Source organism: Triturus cristatus, chromosome 3_1 (assembly GCF_964204655.1).
Source record: "Triturus cristatus chromosome 3_1, aTriCri1.1, whole genome shotgun sequence".
NCBI lineage: Eukaryota > Metazoa > Chordata > Amphibia > Caudata > Salamandridae > Triturus > Triturus cristatus.
The window spans coordinates 779,766,201-779,784,645 of NC_140583.1; the positions used below are offsets into that span (position 1 = coordinate 779,766,201).

At 49.6% G+C, this 18,445-nt stretch overlaps 1 protein-coding gene across 1 annotated transcript in view; it reads right to left on the minus strand.

Moving 5' to 3' along the window:
* ATIC (5-aminoimidazole-4-carboxamide ribonucleotide formyltransferase/IMP cyclohydrolase) overlaps positions 1-18,445 on the minus strand; it is a 137,415-nt gene that overhangs the window by 46,492 nt on the left and 72,478 nt on the right. The window lies entirely within an intron of this gene.

Genomic DNA, 18,445 nt, shown 5'->3' on the forward strand with positions numbered 1-18,445 from the left:
CCCTCCATAAATGCTTTGATGGCTGGTACCTTAAAGAGGGACAGGTGTGGTCTATTTTGCAAGTAGGCTGCTAAGGCCGCTAGGTGTAGCCGTATGGAGGAATATGCTAAATTGCATCTTTGCAAGTGTAGTAGATAGCAAATAATGTTTTGGATGGAAGCATCTAGTGGACGTATGTCATGGTTAGCACAGTAAATGGCAAATCTTTTCCATTTTGCTGCATAACACACGCCCTGGTAGTAGGTCTTCTAGCCTCTTTTATGATATTCATACAGTCCGGTGGGAGGTTGAGGTAACCTAACTCAAAGACTTCAGGAGCCAGATTGCCAAGTTCAGTGTCTGAGGATCTGGGTGTCTGATTTCTCCATGGTTCTGGGTTAATAGTGCCGGGGAGAGGCGCAATTTTTGATGTGGAACTAGCGATAGTTCTAGAAGTGTGGTGAACCAGGGTTGACGTGCCCAAGTGGGAGCTACTAGCATCAGTTTAAGCGACTGTTTCAGCTTGCGCACCACAAATGGAATGAGTGGGAGAGGCGGAAAAGCGTACGCAAATCTGCCTGACCAGTTCATCCATATTGCATTGCCCTTTGACTGTGGGTGTGGAAACCTGGCGGCGAAGGTTGGGCATTTTGTGTTTGTGAGTGGTGAACAGATCTAGGTCTGGTTGGCCCCATTTTTGGAAGAATGGGGATAGGACTTTGGGGTGTAATTCCCATTCGTGGATTTGCTGTGTCTGGCGACTTAGGAGATCGGCAACCTGGTTGTGAACGCCTGGAAGGTGTTGCGCTAGCAGGTAGATGTTTTGGGGAATTGCCCATCTCCAGATTGGCTGTGCAAGTCGGGACAGTTGGAGAGAATGTGTCCCCCCCCCCCCCGTTTCTGTATGTAATACATTGTCGTCATATTGTCTGTGCGGATGACAGTTTTGTTCTTTAGATGTACTTGAAAGGATTTGAGTGCTAGGAACACCGCTAGAAGTTCGAGGTGATTGATATGGAGCAGTTTGTGTTGAGTGGTCCATCTGCCCTGAGTGGTGTATTGAAGGAGGTGGGCTCCCCACCCCGTGAGAGATGCGTCGGTGGTCAGCACTACTTGTGTAAGAGGCTCTAAGAACGGCCGCCCTTTGGACAGGTTGATGGTGTTCCACCATTTTAGTGAACGAAGTGAGCGACTGTCCACCAACACCAGATCGGTAAGTTGTCCGTGAACCTGGTTCCACTGTTGTGCTGGACACTCTTGCAAGGGCCGCATTTGAAGTCGTGTGTGGGGTACGATGGAGATGCAGGACGCCATCATGCCTAACAGTTGCATAAACACTCTTGCTGGAAGAGAGTGTTGCGTTTGAAATTTTGAGATGAGATTTTGTATGTTGGCTATCCTGGCTGTGCTGGGATAAGCTATGGCCTTGGATGCATTTATGGTGGCTCCCAGATATTGATGTATGTGGGAGGGTTGCAGTAAAGATTTGGGATAGTTGATGGTAAATCCCAAGTCGTGTAGGGTTTGAATAGTGCGGTGAGTGTGGAGAACGCATTTGTCGAGAGTATTGGCTTTTATGAGCCAATTGTCGAGATAGGGGAAGACATGGATTTGTGGTCTCCTGAGATGCGCTGCCACAACTGCTAAGCATTTGGTGAATACCCTGGGTGCGGTTGTTACTCCGAATGGGAGAACTGTGAACTGATAGTGTTGCCAGTCTACCACAAATCGTAGATATTTCCTGTGAGCGGGATGCATAGGGATGTGAAAGTAGGAGTCCTTGAGGTCCAATGTGGCAAGGAAGTCGCCCTGTAGAAGTAGTGGGAGGACTTGTTGGAGAGTGATCATATGGAAGTGATCTGATTGTATGTATTGGTTTAGTAGCCTGAGGTCCAGTATGGGTCTTAAGGTCCCATCCTTTCTGGGAATGAGGAAATAGAGAATATACTCCTGTACCCTGATGTTGGAGTGGAACTGGTTCTATTGCGTGTTTTTGAAGCAAAGACCGAATTTCCTGTTTGAGGAGCGTGAGATGGTGGGGTGACATTGGACGATGTTTGGGTGGTATGTTTATTGGGGGGGGGGGGGGGGGGGGGGGGGGGGGGTGTTTGTGAGTTCGAGGCAGTAGCCAAACTGGATAATTTGTCTTACCCACTTGTGATGGAATCCCAGACAGGTAGGAACTGTTGGAGTCTTCCCCCGACCGGAGTGGAATGGTCTGAGGGGAGTGGAGGCAAGTCACTGTTTAGTGGCTGGAGAGGTGTGGGTGTTGCCCCGTCCTCGGCCCTTGGTATTGTTTCCCCTATATCCTCCTCTAAAATATCCTCCGTTAGGGGATGTTTGTCCGGAGGTTGTGGAAGAGGTGTCCGTTCCCACATTTTTGGAGGCTCCCCTGTAAAAGGAGCGTCAAAAGGAGCGTCGAAAGGAGCCTCGGGGTTGTGTAGACTGTAATGCTCCCATTGATTTGGCAGTCTCATTATCTTTCTTCATCTTTTCTAGTGCAGTGTCGACTGCGGGTCCAAATAGTTGCTCCTGATTAAAGGGTTGAGCAAGAATGGTTGATTATACTTCCGGCTTAAAACCGGAAATACGTAGCCATGCGTGGCGTCTAAGTAACACGCTCGTGTTGACTGCCCTAGAGGCGGTGTCCGCTGCGTCTAGTGCACATTTGATTGAGGCATTTGAGATTAGCTTTACCTCTTGAATGAGGTCATTGGCCTGGGATTTGTACTGATCAGGCAGGTGTTGCAAAAGCTCCTCTAGCTGGTCATAATGAGCCCTATCATATCGAGCCAATAGGGCTTGTGTGTTGGCAATACGCCAGTGGTTAGCAGCTTGTGCGGCAACCCTTTCACCCTCACCCCCCCCCCCCCCCCGAGGCCTCTAAGAGATTAGACTTTGTCTGGGGGCGGTGCGTCTCCTGTTTGGGAGTTAGCCCGCTTCCTTGCATTTGACACGACTAAAGAGTCTAGAGGGAGCTGCGCTTTGATGTAAGTGGGATCCTGTGGGGCCGGTCTATATTCTTTCTATTCGGGGGTTAAGAACCCTAGCTGTAACAGGGTCCTTAAAAACCTCAGTGGCGTGCTTTATCACTCCCTTAATCATGGGCAAGATTTGAACAGATTTTTGAGACTGCTCAAATGTGTCGAGGAGAAAGTCCTCCTCAGGTGTATCTGTGTGCATGGCAACGCCATGGAACAGTGCTGCCCTGTTTATGAGTTGCCCAAACCCTAAATGGTCATCAGGAGGGGAGGGTTTGGAAGGGTATGTAGTGGGATCAGGAAGGTCAGGTAAAGGGAAAGCCCAGTCATCTAAGGGTGCCGTGTCCGGGAGTGTAAAGGGATCATGAGGATCAATAGGATCATCTGGGTCTCCCCCTAAATCGTCATCATCATCCTGTGGAGGTGGTGTATGCGAAGGAGATGGTAGAGGGGAAGGAGGTGGGGGTGGAATGAGAGGTAATATAGGAGAGGAAGGACGAATGGGTGAGGTGGCAAAGTCCTTCTTTACGGGAGCTGGAGGTGGTGTGTTCAGCTTCCTTTTCTTGTATGGCACAGCTGTGACATGTGCGGTCTTTGGATTTATGTAAATCCTTTTTTGCGTGGGATCCGGGCGAAAAAGTTCCTCATTGTCCGAAAGTGGCTTTGGCGCCGACTTTTTCGGCTCCGATCTGTGTTTTGGGAGATCGGTAGAGTCTGTGGACTTTTTTTTCGGTACCGAGGATGATTTTGGTGCCGAAGAATTCGGTGTCGGTGTAGATTTAGGCACCGAGGAACCTTTCGGTGCCGGTGTAGATTTCGGCCTCGGAGCCTGCTTCGGTGCCGACAGGGAAGTCTTCGGTGCCGAAGGTATTGTGGGCACAGTAATATGAGGTACTCGAGCCCGAGCCACCTGCAGTTGTATATTTCTTCGGAGCCGGGCCCGAGGGCGGGGCCTCTGAAGATGATTTTCAGTCGCGACTGGGGCCAGCTGGCTGAGTCTTGACCAATGCCTTTTTTGGTGGGGTTGGGGTAGGGGCACTGGTACTCACACGCTGAGGTCATCAGAATCGTCAGCCTCTGATACGATTTGGAGGTCTTCGGAGTCGTCAGGGACATCCTGGGCAAAGATGTCGTCTGGTTCTGGAGCTGGCCTGGCCATGATATGGCGTTGAGCTCTTCGGTCCCAGATGGTTTTCTTCTAACGGAATGCGGCGCAGGCTGGACAGCTGGATTCGTTGTGGTCCGGCGAGAGGCACAGGTTATAGACCTCGTGGTGGGACTTTGCTCCACATTGGGGGCATTTTTTTAAATGGTGTCCTTTCCATGAGCCGCGTCCGGAACCGGTCTGAGTGCATTTCGACGTCGAGCTGTAAAATTTTGGAAGGTTGTTTGATTGTTAGAAGTTTTCAGCTGGAGCGGAAAAAAGTTCATCCGAACCCAATGGCGGAAAAAAACAATCTGAGGATGGAGTGGATCCCCATGCGCACTGTTGTCCAGAGGAGGAGTCACCCATCTCGTGACCAAAGGCTTCTTTCGAAGATCACAACAACCTGCAATCATCTGAGCCCAACACCAGATGGCGATCTTTTCCTAAGTGTGTGATCTGCAGCTCATATGCCTCGAACAGAAAGGTTTAGGCCTGACAAATGGATAATTTTGCCATGTTGAAATAGTTTAAACTGCACTACACACAGGCTGCAATGGCAAGCCTGGGACACGTTTAAAAGTCTGCTTAAGTGGGGGAACAACCAGTGCTGCAGGCCCATTAGTAGCACTTAGTTTACAGGCCATTGGTATATACAGTACCACTTTTACTAGTAAAGTATAAATAAACTGTGCCAATTTGGTGTAAACCAATGTCACCATGTTCAAAAGGAGAGCACATGCACTTTAGACACTGGTCAAGTGCGCAGAATCTAGAAACCCTGCAAAAACAGATTCAGAAAACAGGAAGGGTGGCGGCAAAAGTTTAGGAATGAACCTAAAGAGATGAATGATATCAAGTGACTCCATTCCCTCTCCCCTCTATACACCATATCTCAGCCTTCACTCGAGCTCTTGAGCCCATCACATTAAACAGAGGGCAAGGATTCAATAATCTCACCAGGTTTAAAGGCTTGGAGATTCTGAATTTTATTCTTGCAAAAAGAATTTAATCATGGGAGTTTAAACAGTTCGATTATTTGCAATTAAGAGACTGGATCGTACACCCACTAATTAAACAGGCTGCTACTGTGGCATGCAATGCCACTGAGAGGTTTGTACAACTAGCGGGTGGATTCTAAAGGGCGCATAAGTTACCTATACAACATTATACTTCACTAAGCACCAACTCCCTGCCATTCATACAAATCTTATTGGAATAACACAAGGTGTAACAAGAACTGATTATCAATGTGCCCAATGAGACGATAATAAAACTCACTCCACTGCAGGCCAAGCAGCACACTAAAGTCACATTTGACTCATTTATTTACTCCTCTAAGCTTACGCAGTTCAAATCAACTGCAAGTCTGGTAAATTGAAGGGGTTGCCATCGGTTTAGTGATCTTAAACATATTTGGTGGGATTACACACATAAAACCCTACTGGAATGAGAAGGTCATATTCCAACCACTTCAGTGTTGGTTCTCCTAGGCATATGCTCACCTCATGTGAAATAAACTTTTTCTGAACGCTTCTCCTGAAACTGCCTAGGAGCATCTAAAAGTACACTGGGTGATGCAGACTCTAGAGTGTGGGGCTGTGTGGACTCTTTCCCACAACACCATGTCTGAGCCCAGGGCGAGGAGCTCCTGCAGCATGATGTGCATTAGAGCACCTGGGATCTCCTGCAGAGCCTGGGCGCATACCTAGGCCAAGAAGGGGCCTGTGTCCCGGTCAAGATCAGACCAGGCCATCCCTCTATGGGCAGGATTTGAAAAGCTCACCTCCTCAAAGTAACCAAAAGCGCTCATGAAAGGACTGCGGCATAAGGTCACTTAACATCTACAATGGGTGCTATCTCCAAAAAGATCACTATAGTTGAAGGGGAACTGAGGTTAGAGGGTAGCAGCCCAAGAGCCCCCAAGGCTGGTAACTGGGCTCTACGCAGTTACCTGGCGTCAATTCGGTTGATCTCTACATAGCTACTCCAGTAATTGACTCTACAATACCAGTATTATTCGTTCACCATTACAAAAGTAAGGGGTCCACAGTATCACTGAAAGTTGATAGAAAAAGTTGAAGGGCGGCCCCCAAAATAAATGTATTGTCTTATGGGCCAAGACGGAAATGAAGTACTAAACAGAGACCTAGAGTCTATGATAAATGAGCATTTAGAAAACTGGGAACCTTTGTTGCTAAATCTGTCATTATATGCAATGAAAAGATCACTAAAATAATCCTGTCAGTTATGTTAGGTTATATTGTGTTTATATAGCGCACGGCTACTCAGAAAGTGTCCCGGCGCTTTCCACATGCAGCTCAGTGTAAAATAACACAACAGACCAATAACAGACCACAAGGCAAAAAAGGAGAAAAGAAAACCTAAAGGTTAAAAAGCCAGGTCTTCAGGCTCTTCCTAAACTGAAGCAAATTAGAAGTGCTGCGTAAAACCAGCGGAAGCGAATTCCAAAGCTGAGGGGCCTCGAGGCTAAAAGAGCGCCCCCCAGTGCGGGCCTTCCTCACGCGGAACCACGGCCATGAAAAGAGATTCTGACCGCAGTGAACGGGCTGGACGGTAAAAAGACAGCCTCCGTTGCAAATACCTAGCGCCAGAGCCAAAAAGTGCTTTATGCATCAGCGTCAAGGATTTAAACATAATCAGCTTCCGGATGGGCAACCAGTGAAGCGTCTGCAGCAGCCCAGATACTCGTGCTCGCCTGTGAAGGCCAAAAATGGCACGAGCGGCAGAGTTCTGCGCCACCTGCAGGCGCTGGACCAAATAATCCGGGAGGCCAAGGAAGAGGGCGTTCACGTAATCCAGCCTGGATCCAATAAGAGCTTGCACAGTGATCCGCCTGTGCTCCACAGAGAGCAATGGTAGAGACTTGCGGAGCATCTTCAAAATGCCAAAGCAGGTGCCAGCCAGACCAAGAACATGCGCTCTCAACATAAGCTTATTGTCCAGCTTGACTCCCAGGTTTTTGGCAACCAGCGATGACTGTGCAGGAGGACACATATCCAACGGCCACCATTCCTGCCACTCCGGGTCGGTAGCACAGCCGAAGAATAAAACCTCCGACTTGCTGGAATTGGCCTTCAGGCTATTCCGCTGGAACCAGTCGAAGACCATTCCCAAGCACCCCCGAATACTCTCTCCATCAAATGCCTGATCTTTTCCGCAGGTGAAGAGGAGTTGCGTGTCATCTGCGTATGACACGATCTGGGCCCCATAAGCCACCAAGGGCGCCAGAGGGGACATGAAGATGTTGAACAACGTCGGGCTCAACACAGAACCCTGTGGAACTCAGACTCCCAATGGCGGCATCTCAGCGGAGCTCTGGGAAACCCAGATAGTCTGGCGGCGGCCCTCAAGAAAAGATGTAAACCATTTGAGCACCGTCCCCCTAAGGCCGATGTCATGGAGCCTGGCGAGGAGCGCCACATGGGGGACGGTGTCAAAGGCCGCCGACAGATCTAACATGACAAGCATGGCCTTGCCTCCAACATCCAAAGTCTCGCGAATGACCTCCGAGACCTCCAACAGAGCCGTTTCTGTACTTAAATTAGGACGGAATCCGGATTGGGATGGATGAAGTAGATAGTTTCTAAGAAACCAGACAAGATGCCATGCACATGTTTCTCTGTGATCTTCGCCAGAGCCGGGAGAAGAGAAATTGGCCTGTAGTTGGCCAGGACCTCGGCATCCAAACCGGGCTTTCAGGAGGGGATCACCACCGCCCTTTTCCAGGTGCATGGGACACTCCCCTCCCTCAAGGAGGCATTGAGAAGGGGGTTGACCAGTGGGTTCACCATCGCCGCCATCCTAGCCAAAAATTTGGCAGGGCAGGGGTCTAGCGGCGAGCCCGATTTAAGGCTGGCCAGCAGCAACAGGGACGCATCGCTAGAAACAGATGGAAAGTCCGACAGCACAGCAACAGGGGTGGACGATGGAACGCGTCCCGCCCCGGAGCCGAAACACCCCTCCTCCGACCTCTCCAAGAAGGAGGCCTGAATCGCCTTGATCTTATCTGTAAAGAAGCTGGCAAGATCACACGCCCACGAGTCAGGTGAAACTGGAAGGGGCAAGTTGGAGCTGGGGGTCGTGAACTCCTTCACCACAGTGAAGATCTCCTTACAGGAGTTAACACAAGAGTTAACAGACGCCTCGATCCTCCTAGCAAGATATTCCTTCTTTGCACACAGGATGTCCCGGTGATAAGCCTTCACAGCCGATCTATAGGCGAGTTTGGCCTTCCCGTCATACTGAAGGCGCCAGGCCCGCTCAGCAACCTTACATTGGCTGTGAGCCACGTGCAGCGCCTCTGTAAACCACGGCGCAGATCGCCGTGGACCGGGGGGGCCGCCCTTGGGGCAAGATCATTCAACCTTTCAGTCAGCCACAGCTGCAGAGCCTCAGTGTCCCGTTCCAAATCGCCCGGGCGTCACTCTATGCAACGCTCACAGCTGGTCTTGGCAGTATGGGGGCGCTGCTGTTCGTTCGCCCGTTCTCCAACACGGAGAACCTAATCAGCCTGTGATCCGTCCAGAGCACGGGCAGGGTTTCAATATCAAATCGGGACCGACGAAAACACTTGGTCCAGGGTATGCCCATTCTCATGTGTAGGACCCATCACAAAAGGTACAAGGCCCAGCGGGGATGTGATATCCAGCAATTTAGTTGTCCGAATCGTCCGCCACGTCAAGATGGAAATTGAAGTCGCCCGCCACCACACAATGCGGTGTGGACAGCGCCAGTTCGGAAATGGCCATCTGCAGGTCATCCAAAAAGGAACCCACAGGGCCAGGCGGCCTGTATACCAGCAGCCCCTTCAGAGCTTGGCACGGGGACAGTCTGAGCGTAAAGGCAAGGGACTCGGAACCCCCGATGGAATTCAGGGGGAGAACTGAGCAGGACACGCTCTTCTTCACCACCACAGCAACCCCGCCACCCCTTCCCTTCGCTCTGTCCTGCTGGAAGATATTATACGCCGGAGGAATGGCTGAGAAAATGTCCGGATTGGACACCTCGCCCAACCAGGTTTCAGTCAGTAGAAGACATAATGGATTTTCCCTGACAAGGAGATCATAAATGTACAGGGCATGGCTACCTACTGACCTCGTATTGAGCAGCAGGCACAGATGTTTAACACGAGCCACTGCTGGTCGGTGGACGGTGACAGGAGTCCACACAGGCGACCAGCCACAGCCCGGGCAACGCCGTTTACCCTTGACACGGCCCGGGAAAACCGAGCGACAAGAACAAGAAACAGTCTGCAGGGCGCGCAGCGTCGCTGAGGTGTAACAGATCATCCTCGTCCGAGGCTTACCTGGCCGCGGTCCACCGCCGCCCCAGCGCCTCCGGGACGCTGACTGGCGCCGACGGGCAGGACTCCGGCACGACTCAGGCTAAGGGAAGGCGTCCACTTGCGCGTCCCGCTGCGCGGGAAAAAGCGACTTTAAATAGGCGCTCCAATAAGCCCTTAGCGCGCGAGTCCGCTCCAAGATGGCGGCCGCCGCCGGATCAAGTGCCCCAATCCAAAATGGCGCCCACCAAAGTTCGCCCCCGGGACCCGGACCCACCAAAGGGGTGGTGCTTCTGGCAAAAATGCCTTCTTTTAAATGCAGTGAGGGAAATAAGGAGCGCGAGTTGCATTCTTCACTCCGATTTGGCGTCAAAAACACCCTAAAAAGGAGCTCAAACACAATGCCACGGCCCCAGAGATTCACATCCAATTGAGCGATTAGACTGCCCACTTCAGACTTCTTTATTCTTTCCCACACGCAGTTACCAGGCCCGCCTTGCACAGCAATCTCACACCGCCAATCACATTTTCACTTGCAAATATAGAAACTGCAGTCAAGCTCCACAGCCCGGGGAAAACTCTGGTTGGATAAACCCATGTTGATTTATGGCGCTCTGATATCACCATCATGATTCCCTATATTAACTTGTTCTCGAATGCTATAGCCGCTAAAGTCCCAATACCCTCGACCTGGAAGGGAGCTGAAAAAGTTGTCTTCAAAAAGCCTGCTGGAGCTTTTCCAGCAATTACCGCCCTCTTGGGCCCTTGGCTAATCTGCAAAAGATTTCTGGCAAGCAGGTGCTTGCAAAGTTAAGAGTGGATTGAGGACAGGGAAATTTTAACACATTTACAAACCGGCTTTAGACTAAAGATGGTAATTGTGGACCAGGTCTTTCATTTTCTATTGATGAAGTGGAATACAGTTTAACAGTGGGAATCTTTGTCGCTTTCATAGAACTTTGGGCTGCATTTGATCTGGTCCCTAGAGCTTCGCTCTAAGAACTATTGGCTAGTATGGGTGTCCCTAGTAACATCCTTGATATCATAAAGCACCTCCATGAAGGGGGAATTATGCCCAAGTGTGGTGGGAACCAGTGGTGAACTCACGGAGGAGAACGAATAGTTTACCTGTCGGAGTAGTTTAGCAGCTTGAAGATCTTTCTGGATTCACTATGCTGTGCCCACACTTCATGCCCAAAGTGGTGTCGGCGTTCCACATGAATCAGTATTCAGATACCAAGTTTCTTCCAAAACCCGACTTCAAACGCAGAAAAGGCCCTGCACACCCTCGACGCAAGAAGAGCGGTGATGCACTACATTGAGAGAACCAAGGATCTCAGGAAGTCGGAACAGCTGTTTGTGTCCTTCGCCACTAGCTTCATGGGTAGGCCAGTGACTAAGGGCACCATCGCTAGATGGATTGCCCTCACTACTCAATTTTGCCACAAACAGGCTGGACAGGAGCTAGCGGAAGGGCCTCAGGCTCACTCCACAAAGAAGGGGGCCACCGTTGCCTTCCTGGCGAACACGCCCATCCAGGACATTTGTCTTGCGGCAACTTGGGCATCTGTGCACACGTTCACGAAACACTGGACATTCAGATGAACAAGGAAGCACAGGTTGGACAGAAGGTGCTTCAACACATTATCAACGACCAACGCTCATCTTCCACCCAGCCGCCACAAAATTAGGAAAACCGCTACAAAATCTATGCACAGCATAGTGAATCCAGAAAGATTCACGCTGCAAAACGAATAGTTTACCTGTCGGTGTAGTTTTGCAGCTTGAAGATCTTTCTGGATTCACTAGCGAACCCACCCACCTCCGCCAGGAAGATGAGGCTGGAGGAAGAGGGGGTAAAATGGAAAAGATCAAAAGGAATGAAAACGTACAGAAAAATGGACAAGGATTAATCAATCGCCTAGGGTTAAAAAAAAAAAAAAAAAGAAAGGAAAAAAGAACCCGAAGATGGCGCCCCAAAGGTGGGACTTCCGCAGGAAGCACGACGACGTCACGGGAGGTGCACCAAATGGTGGTTGTTGCCGCCCACCTGGGCTACAAAAAAAAAAAAAAAAAAAAAAAAAGGACTACGAATCCGGACCCAACCACAAGATCGCCCAACCACAAGATCGCGGAATATGATCTGGTCCCTAGAGCTTCGCTCTAAGAACTATTGGCTAGTATGGGTGTCCCTAGTAACATCCTTGATCTCATAAAGCACCTCCATGAGGGGGGAATTATGCCCAAGTGTGGTGGGAACCAGTGGTAAACTCACGGAGGAGAACTATGTTAAAGAATGGAGTCTGCCAGGGCTGTGTTCTGGCTCAGATTCTCCCTCTGATGCATCAGTTTCCTTTTGGACTGCGTCAATTCGCCAATTCTGGAAGCCCAAACAGGTGCCCACATGTTTATATGCAGACTCTTGATTTTCCAAAACTGCACTTGCCTTGCAAACCCTTAATAGATTCTCACTACTTTGCGAGTTAGTTTAGAAATAAATGCTTTGAAAGGAATATGCTACTTACTAGTATGCATCGGTTCTTGGCATGTAGAGCTGCAGATCTATACACTGCATAGATCGCCATCTGGTGTTGGGCCCGGATGTTTGCAGTTTGTTTTTCCTCTTGGAAAGTCTTTGGAAGTCACGAGGTCGGTGACTCCTCCTTTGGTTCGTATTGCGCATGGGCTTCGGCTCCATCCTCAGATTGTTTTTCGCCAGCAGGGAAAGATGGAGCGTAGTAGTAACAGTAAAGAAACCCATGTGTGTTGTGTCTAAATAGGATAAACTGGAACGGATACAGGTAGCCGGGGAGGCGGGTGGGCGTGTATAGATCTGCAGCTCTACATGCCAAGAACAGATGCATACTGGTAAGTAGCATATTCCGTTGAGGCATACGAGCTGCAGATTATACACTGTGCATAGATTATATAGCAGTGACCACCGACATCCGTTGCAGTTGTTTGGAACAGTGTTATAGTACAGTCTGGCCCACAGTAGCTTGGTTTGCACATCTACACAGTAATGTTTTGTGAAAGTGTGCGGTGTTGACCATGTCGCTGCCTTGCAGATGTCATCTAGTGGTATGTTTCCTAGAAAAGCCATAGAAGCCCCTATCTTCCTTGTAGAGTGGGCTTTAGGGGAGGGGAACAGATAGCGTTAGTTTTGCTTTGTGGTAGCAAAATCTGTATGCATTTTACAATCCACCTAGCTATCCCGGATTTAGAAATAGGGTTGCCTTATTGTGGTGAGAGAAAGACAAATAGCAGTTTGGTTTTTCTGAAAGGTTGTGTTCTTTGGATGTAGTAAAGTAAGGCCCTTTTAACATCCAGTGTGTGTAAAACCCTTTCCGCAACGGTTTGAGGTTGTGAGAAAAAGACTGGCAATTCTACCGACTGGTTTAGATGGAATGGAGAAATGACTTTGGGTAGAAATTTTGGGTTGATGCGGAGTACAACCTTGTTCTGATGCATTTGGAGAAAAGGTTCCTGTATAGTGAGTGCTTGTATTTCACTAACCCTTCTGAGGGAAGTGATGGCCACTAGAAAAGCTGTTTTCCATGTGAGAAATTGCAGCTCACATTTATGTAATGGTTTGAAAGGGGGTCCCATTAACCTTGTGAGAACTATATTCAAGTTCCAGACAGGTGAAGGTGGTACCCTGGGTGGAATTACTCTTTTGAGGCCTTCCATAAAGACCTTGATAGCAGGCACCCTGAAAGGTGATAGGTGCCGCCTGTTCTGTAAATAAGCAGCAATTGCTGCGAGGTGCAACCGAATGAAAGTATATGCTAGGTTACACCTTTGTAGATGGAGCAAGTAACATATAATGTGCTGTATGGACACATTTAAAGGGTTGATTGTGTTGTTGTGGCAGTAAACAACAAATCTTTTCCACTTTGCAGCATAGCATGCCCTAGTAGTAGGGCATCTAGCTTCCCTGATAATATTCATGCAATCTGGAGGAAGGTTAAGGTATCCGAATTCTAGGACCTCAGGAGCCAGATCGCAAGGTTGAGCTGAGCTGGGTCCGGGTGCCTGATCTCTCCATGGTTCTGGGTTAGGAGGCATGGTGAAAGGTGCAGCTTTTGGTGTGGTACTACCGAGAGTTCCAGCAGTGGTGTACCACGGTTGTCTGGCCCACGTTGGAGCTACTAGGATTAGTGTTAGGGAATGCTGTTGTAGCTTTTGCACCACTAATGGAATTAGTGGGAGAGGTGGAAAAGCATATGCAAATTTGTTTGACCAGTTCATCCATATCGCATTGCCTTTGGACAATGGGTGTGGGTATCTGGCGGCGAAGCTTGGGCATTTTTTGTTTTCGTGGGTGGCGAACAGGTCTATCTGTGAATGCCCCAACATCTGAAAGAACGGGTGAAGAACCTGTGGGTGAAGTTCCCACTCATGGATCTGCTGAGTTTGTCTGCTGAGCAGATCTGCCACGGTGTTTTGGACTTGGGACGTGTTGGGCCAGGAGAAAGATTGTGGAATTGCCCATCTCCATATGCTCTGTGCTAATTGAGAGAGCTGTGGAGTGTGTGTGCCCCCTGTTTTTGAATGTAGTACATGGCAGTCATGTTGTCTGTGCGAATAAGGACTGCCTTGCCTGAAATCTGCGTCTGGAAGCATTTTAGGGCGAAGAAGATTGCCAGTAACTCCAGATGGTTGATGTGGAGTAACTTCTGTTGCGGCGTCCATGTGCCCTGTACTGTGAGATGTAACCGATGAGCTCCCCAGCCGGAGAGCGATCCGTCTGTTGTCAGGATTATTTGTGGAACCGGGTCCAGGAACGGTCGACCTCTGGAAAGGTTTGTGGTGTTCCACCACTGCAGAGAGCGATGGGTGCGACCGTCTACCAACACCAGATCTGTCAGTTGCCCCTGGGCCTGGTTCCACTGGCGCGCTAAGCACTCTTGGAGTGGACGCATCTGTAGTCTAGCATGGGGCACTATGAAAATGCAAGAGGCCATCATCCCTATCAGTTGCATAAACACTCTTGCTGGGAGAGCGTGTTGAAATATGAATTTGTGACGCAGAGCCTGTATGTTTGCAATCCTGGCAGGGTTGGGATAGGCTATGGCTTTTGAGGTGTCTATGGTAGCACCGAGGTATTGTTTTGTGTGTGATGGTACCAGGTGGGACTTTTGATGGTTCACTGTGAACCCTAGCTGGTGAAGCAGTTGGATTGTAGCGGCCGTGTGTTGCACACATTGTTCGTAGGACGTGGCTTTTATTAGCCAGTCGTCCAAGTAGGGGAAGACGTGAATGTGCTGTCTTCTGAGGTGTGCAGCCACTACTGCTAGGCACTTGGTGAATACCCTTGGTGGTGTTACCCCGAAAGGGAGCACCTTGAACTGGTAGTGTTGCCCGTCCACCACAGATCTGAGGTACTCTGTGAGCCTGGTGTACTGGGATGTGAAAGTATGGGTCTTTCAAGTCCAGAGTGGTGAGGAAGTCGTTCTGGGAGAGGAGTGGAAGAACCTGTTGAAGGGTTACCATGTGAAAATGGTCTGAATGTATGTAAGTATTTAGAGGTCTGAGACCTAGGATAGTTCGTAGTCTCGTCTCTTTGGAATCAGAAAGTACAGGGAGTAGACCCCTAAATTTTGTTGATTTATGGGGACCTGCTCTATGGCTTGTTTTTGCAGGAGGGAGATCACCTCCTGTTTTAGTAACGTAGTATGTTCTTGAGACATAGGGCGTTGCCTGGGTGGAATGTTTGGGGGGGGGGGGGTAGATGTTAATTCTAGGCAATACCCTGAACGAATAATTTGGGTCACCCATCTGTCTGAGGTGATTGTCTCCCAGACGTGAAGGAAATGTTGTATTCTGCCCCCGACCGGAGTGGAATGGTCTGGAGGGAGCGGGGGAAAGTCATTGGGTAGGAGGTGTGGCAGAGCGGGCGGTATTTGTCTTGCCTCTGCCTTGATTATTATTGCCTCTGTATCCACCTCTTTGATAACCCTTTGTAAAGGTAGATTGAGGAGGGGATTTGTAGGACGTGGATGCACTATCCGAGTAGCCTCTGCCCGTGCCCCGAAAGGAAGAGCGGCGAAAAGAGCGACTAGGAGTGTGTGACTGTAGGGTTCCCATGGATTTCGCAGTGTCAGTATCTTTTTTCATCTTCGAGGGCTTCATCAACTTTTGGGCCAAATAGATGATCTTGGTCGAATGGGTGGTTCAATATAGAGGCTTGTACCTCAGGTTTAAACCCTGAAACTCTGAGCCAGGCATGGCGACGGAGAAGGACACTGGTGTTTATGGCCCTGGAGGCTGTATCTTCTGCATCTAGGGCACAGCGTATAGAGGTATTAGTTATTGTTTTTCCCTCTTGGATCAATTCATTAGCCCTATTCCTGTATTTTTCAGGGAGATGGTGCATGATGGTCTCCAACTCATCATAATGCGCCCTGTCGTATCTGGCCAACAGCGCTTGCGTGTTGGCGATACGCCATTTATTGGCGGCTTGTGACGCAGTGCGCTTCCTTGACGCGTCTAGGAGCTTGGACTCTGTCAGGTGGTGGTGCTTCGCCTGACGCCTGAGAATTTGAGCGCTTCCTAGCTGTAGATACCACTAGGGAATCCAATGGTGCAGGACCTTTAATGTATGAAGGGTCTGTGGGGGCGGCTTTGTATTTCTCTATACGGGGGTTGAGGACCCTGGCCCCGACTGGGTCTTTAAAAACTTCCGGTGCATGTTTAATTACTCCCTTTAACATAGGTAGAATGGCAGTAGACCTATGTGCATTGTCGAAGGTGTCTAGGAGAAAATCTTCCTCCACTGGGTCAGTATGTAACTCCACCCCGTGGTAGTGTGCCGCCCTTTGTAATAGGTGGTGAAAGCCTAAGGAATCTTCAGGTGGGGATGGCCTAGATGGGTAATGGTCATCCTGTGGGACATCTGGGATGTCTGGATTGTTCTAGTCGTCCCATGGGTCTGGAGATCCAGTAGGGGTGGGGTCTTGTGGCACATCTGCTGGATCATTATAAGGGTCTCCTAAATCATCTGGGGCAGGAGACAAGGTTGGGGAACGAGGAGGCAGGGGTGGAGAGGGTGGAGGAGGTGGGGAAGGCACTCTGAAAGGGGAGGTAGCAGTGTCTTTACTCTTTGGAGGTGGCGGTGGAGCTGGTCTATCCAAGTGTCTCTTTTTTGAAGACAATGTCAAATGTCCAGTTTTTGGATCCTCGGTGAGTGTCTTTTGCAGAGGATCCGGTGTGAAAAGTTTGCGACACTGGTTGTTCGGTCGGCGCCGAAGTTTTCGGGGCAGACGGCTTTTTAGGCTTGTTTAAGCCGTGCTTCTTTGGGACCTCCGATTTTTTGGTCAGTGTCGAAGAAGGCTTCGGTACGGGAGTGTCTGTGCCGAGGGCCTTGTGATGTTTGGTCGGCACCAGAAGGGCAGGCTTCGACACCGAAGGCTTTGGTACTGGGTTCGGTGTGGAGACGGAGGCAGATTTTTTTCTTCGGTTCCGAAGGGTGTTTTTCGTTACCGCTGGTCGGCTGGCTCGAGCCCAAGCTGCCGAAGGCTTAATAGGCTTCTTTACCGGGCCCGAAGGTGGGGTGAGAAGCAGTATCCTTGGTCTTGCCTAGGCCCGAAGGCGAAGGTGTGACCAAAGCCTTTTTGGGTGTCGGCGTGGGTGTGGGTAGATTGGTACTCGCGACCCTCTGCGCCGGGGTGATGTCCTCCACATCGGAGTCGTCGGCCTTGGAAGCACTGACGAGGTAGTCGTCCTCTTTGATGTTCTGCTGTCCTGGAGCTTCGACGTAGCCTCCGAAGATGTCGACTGGAGCGGAGGTCGAGGAGTGCGCCATGTTGCGTCTAGCCCGATCACGAATCGTCTTTTTAGAGCGAAAAGACTTGCAGGCGGGACAGTCTCGGGCCTCGTGTTGAGGGGAGAGGCAGAGGTTGCACACCTCATGAAGATTGGTGTGGGGGAATTTGGACCCACAGCGAGGGCACTTCTTGAAGGGAGTTCTTTCCATCTGCCGAGACCGGAGCCGGAATAGGCCCGAAGGCCGCCGTCGACGACCGGAATCAAAGAAGTGCCGAAGAGAAGGTGATTAAGATGATTTATTATCTGAAGGAGCTCGATGAGCAAGGATTTTTGGCAGAAAAAAAACAATCCGAGGATGGAGCCGAAGCCCATGCGCAATACGAACCAAAAGAGGAGTCACCGACCTAGACTTCCAAGAGGAAAAACAAACTGCAAACATCCGGGCCCAACACCAGATGGCGATCTATGCACAGTGTATAATATGCAGCTCATATGCCTCGACCATAAAGTTTATGATCTATATTAAACTCTAGAATCTAAAGGGGAACAAGCACTCAGGATCCAACAAGTTGGAGAAAGTAAAATAATTTGATTATCTACGGATTAGATAGTCCAAAAAAGATTCACGGTCATCCCAAGTCTCCAAGAGTGGTTTATTGATCAAACACCGCTTCAGATTTGTTAGTTCGTCAAAAGCCCCCTTTCAACCTATTCACCAGCAATAGAGGTCTACAATACTCAGAACAGGAGTGCTCAATTGTATGGTGTGCACTTGTGGTGCCACTGCAATACTTTAGGTATAAATTAACACAATTTTATTAAGTCCCTCCTTAATCTCTGGTGTGGCACTTCCTCGATACCTTTGAGGCTTGATCCTGCTCCAACACCCATCTCAGAATTTGCTACGGTGTGGCCGATTCTAGATCAGAGTATGGAGCACTCCAGCAAACAGCATATTGGAGAATCACAGTAGTCAACATTAAAACAACTAACAAGGGGTTGAGTGGTTCCCCACTCTGGAGTAAGGGCTTGAAGATCAATAGGCAGTCTTTGTAGGAAGCTTTGATGCCAGAACAAGAAGATTTTATATCAGGAGAACTATTTCTCAACAGAAAGCCCGGATCTGTTCAGCAGCTTTCACCCTTTTTATTGTTGTAGCAGGCTGATTATAGTTTGCATATTCTTGGAGAGAGATAAGTGGTGCCCTTCTGACAGATTCCTACCAAACGACCTATGCCTCTGAGAACAAAGGCTTCTGTCCCACCA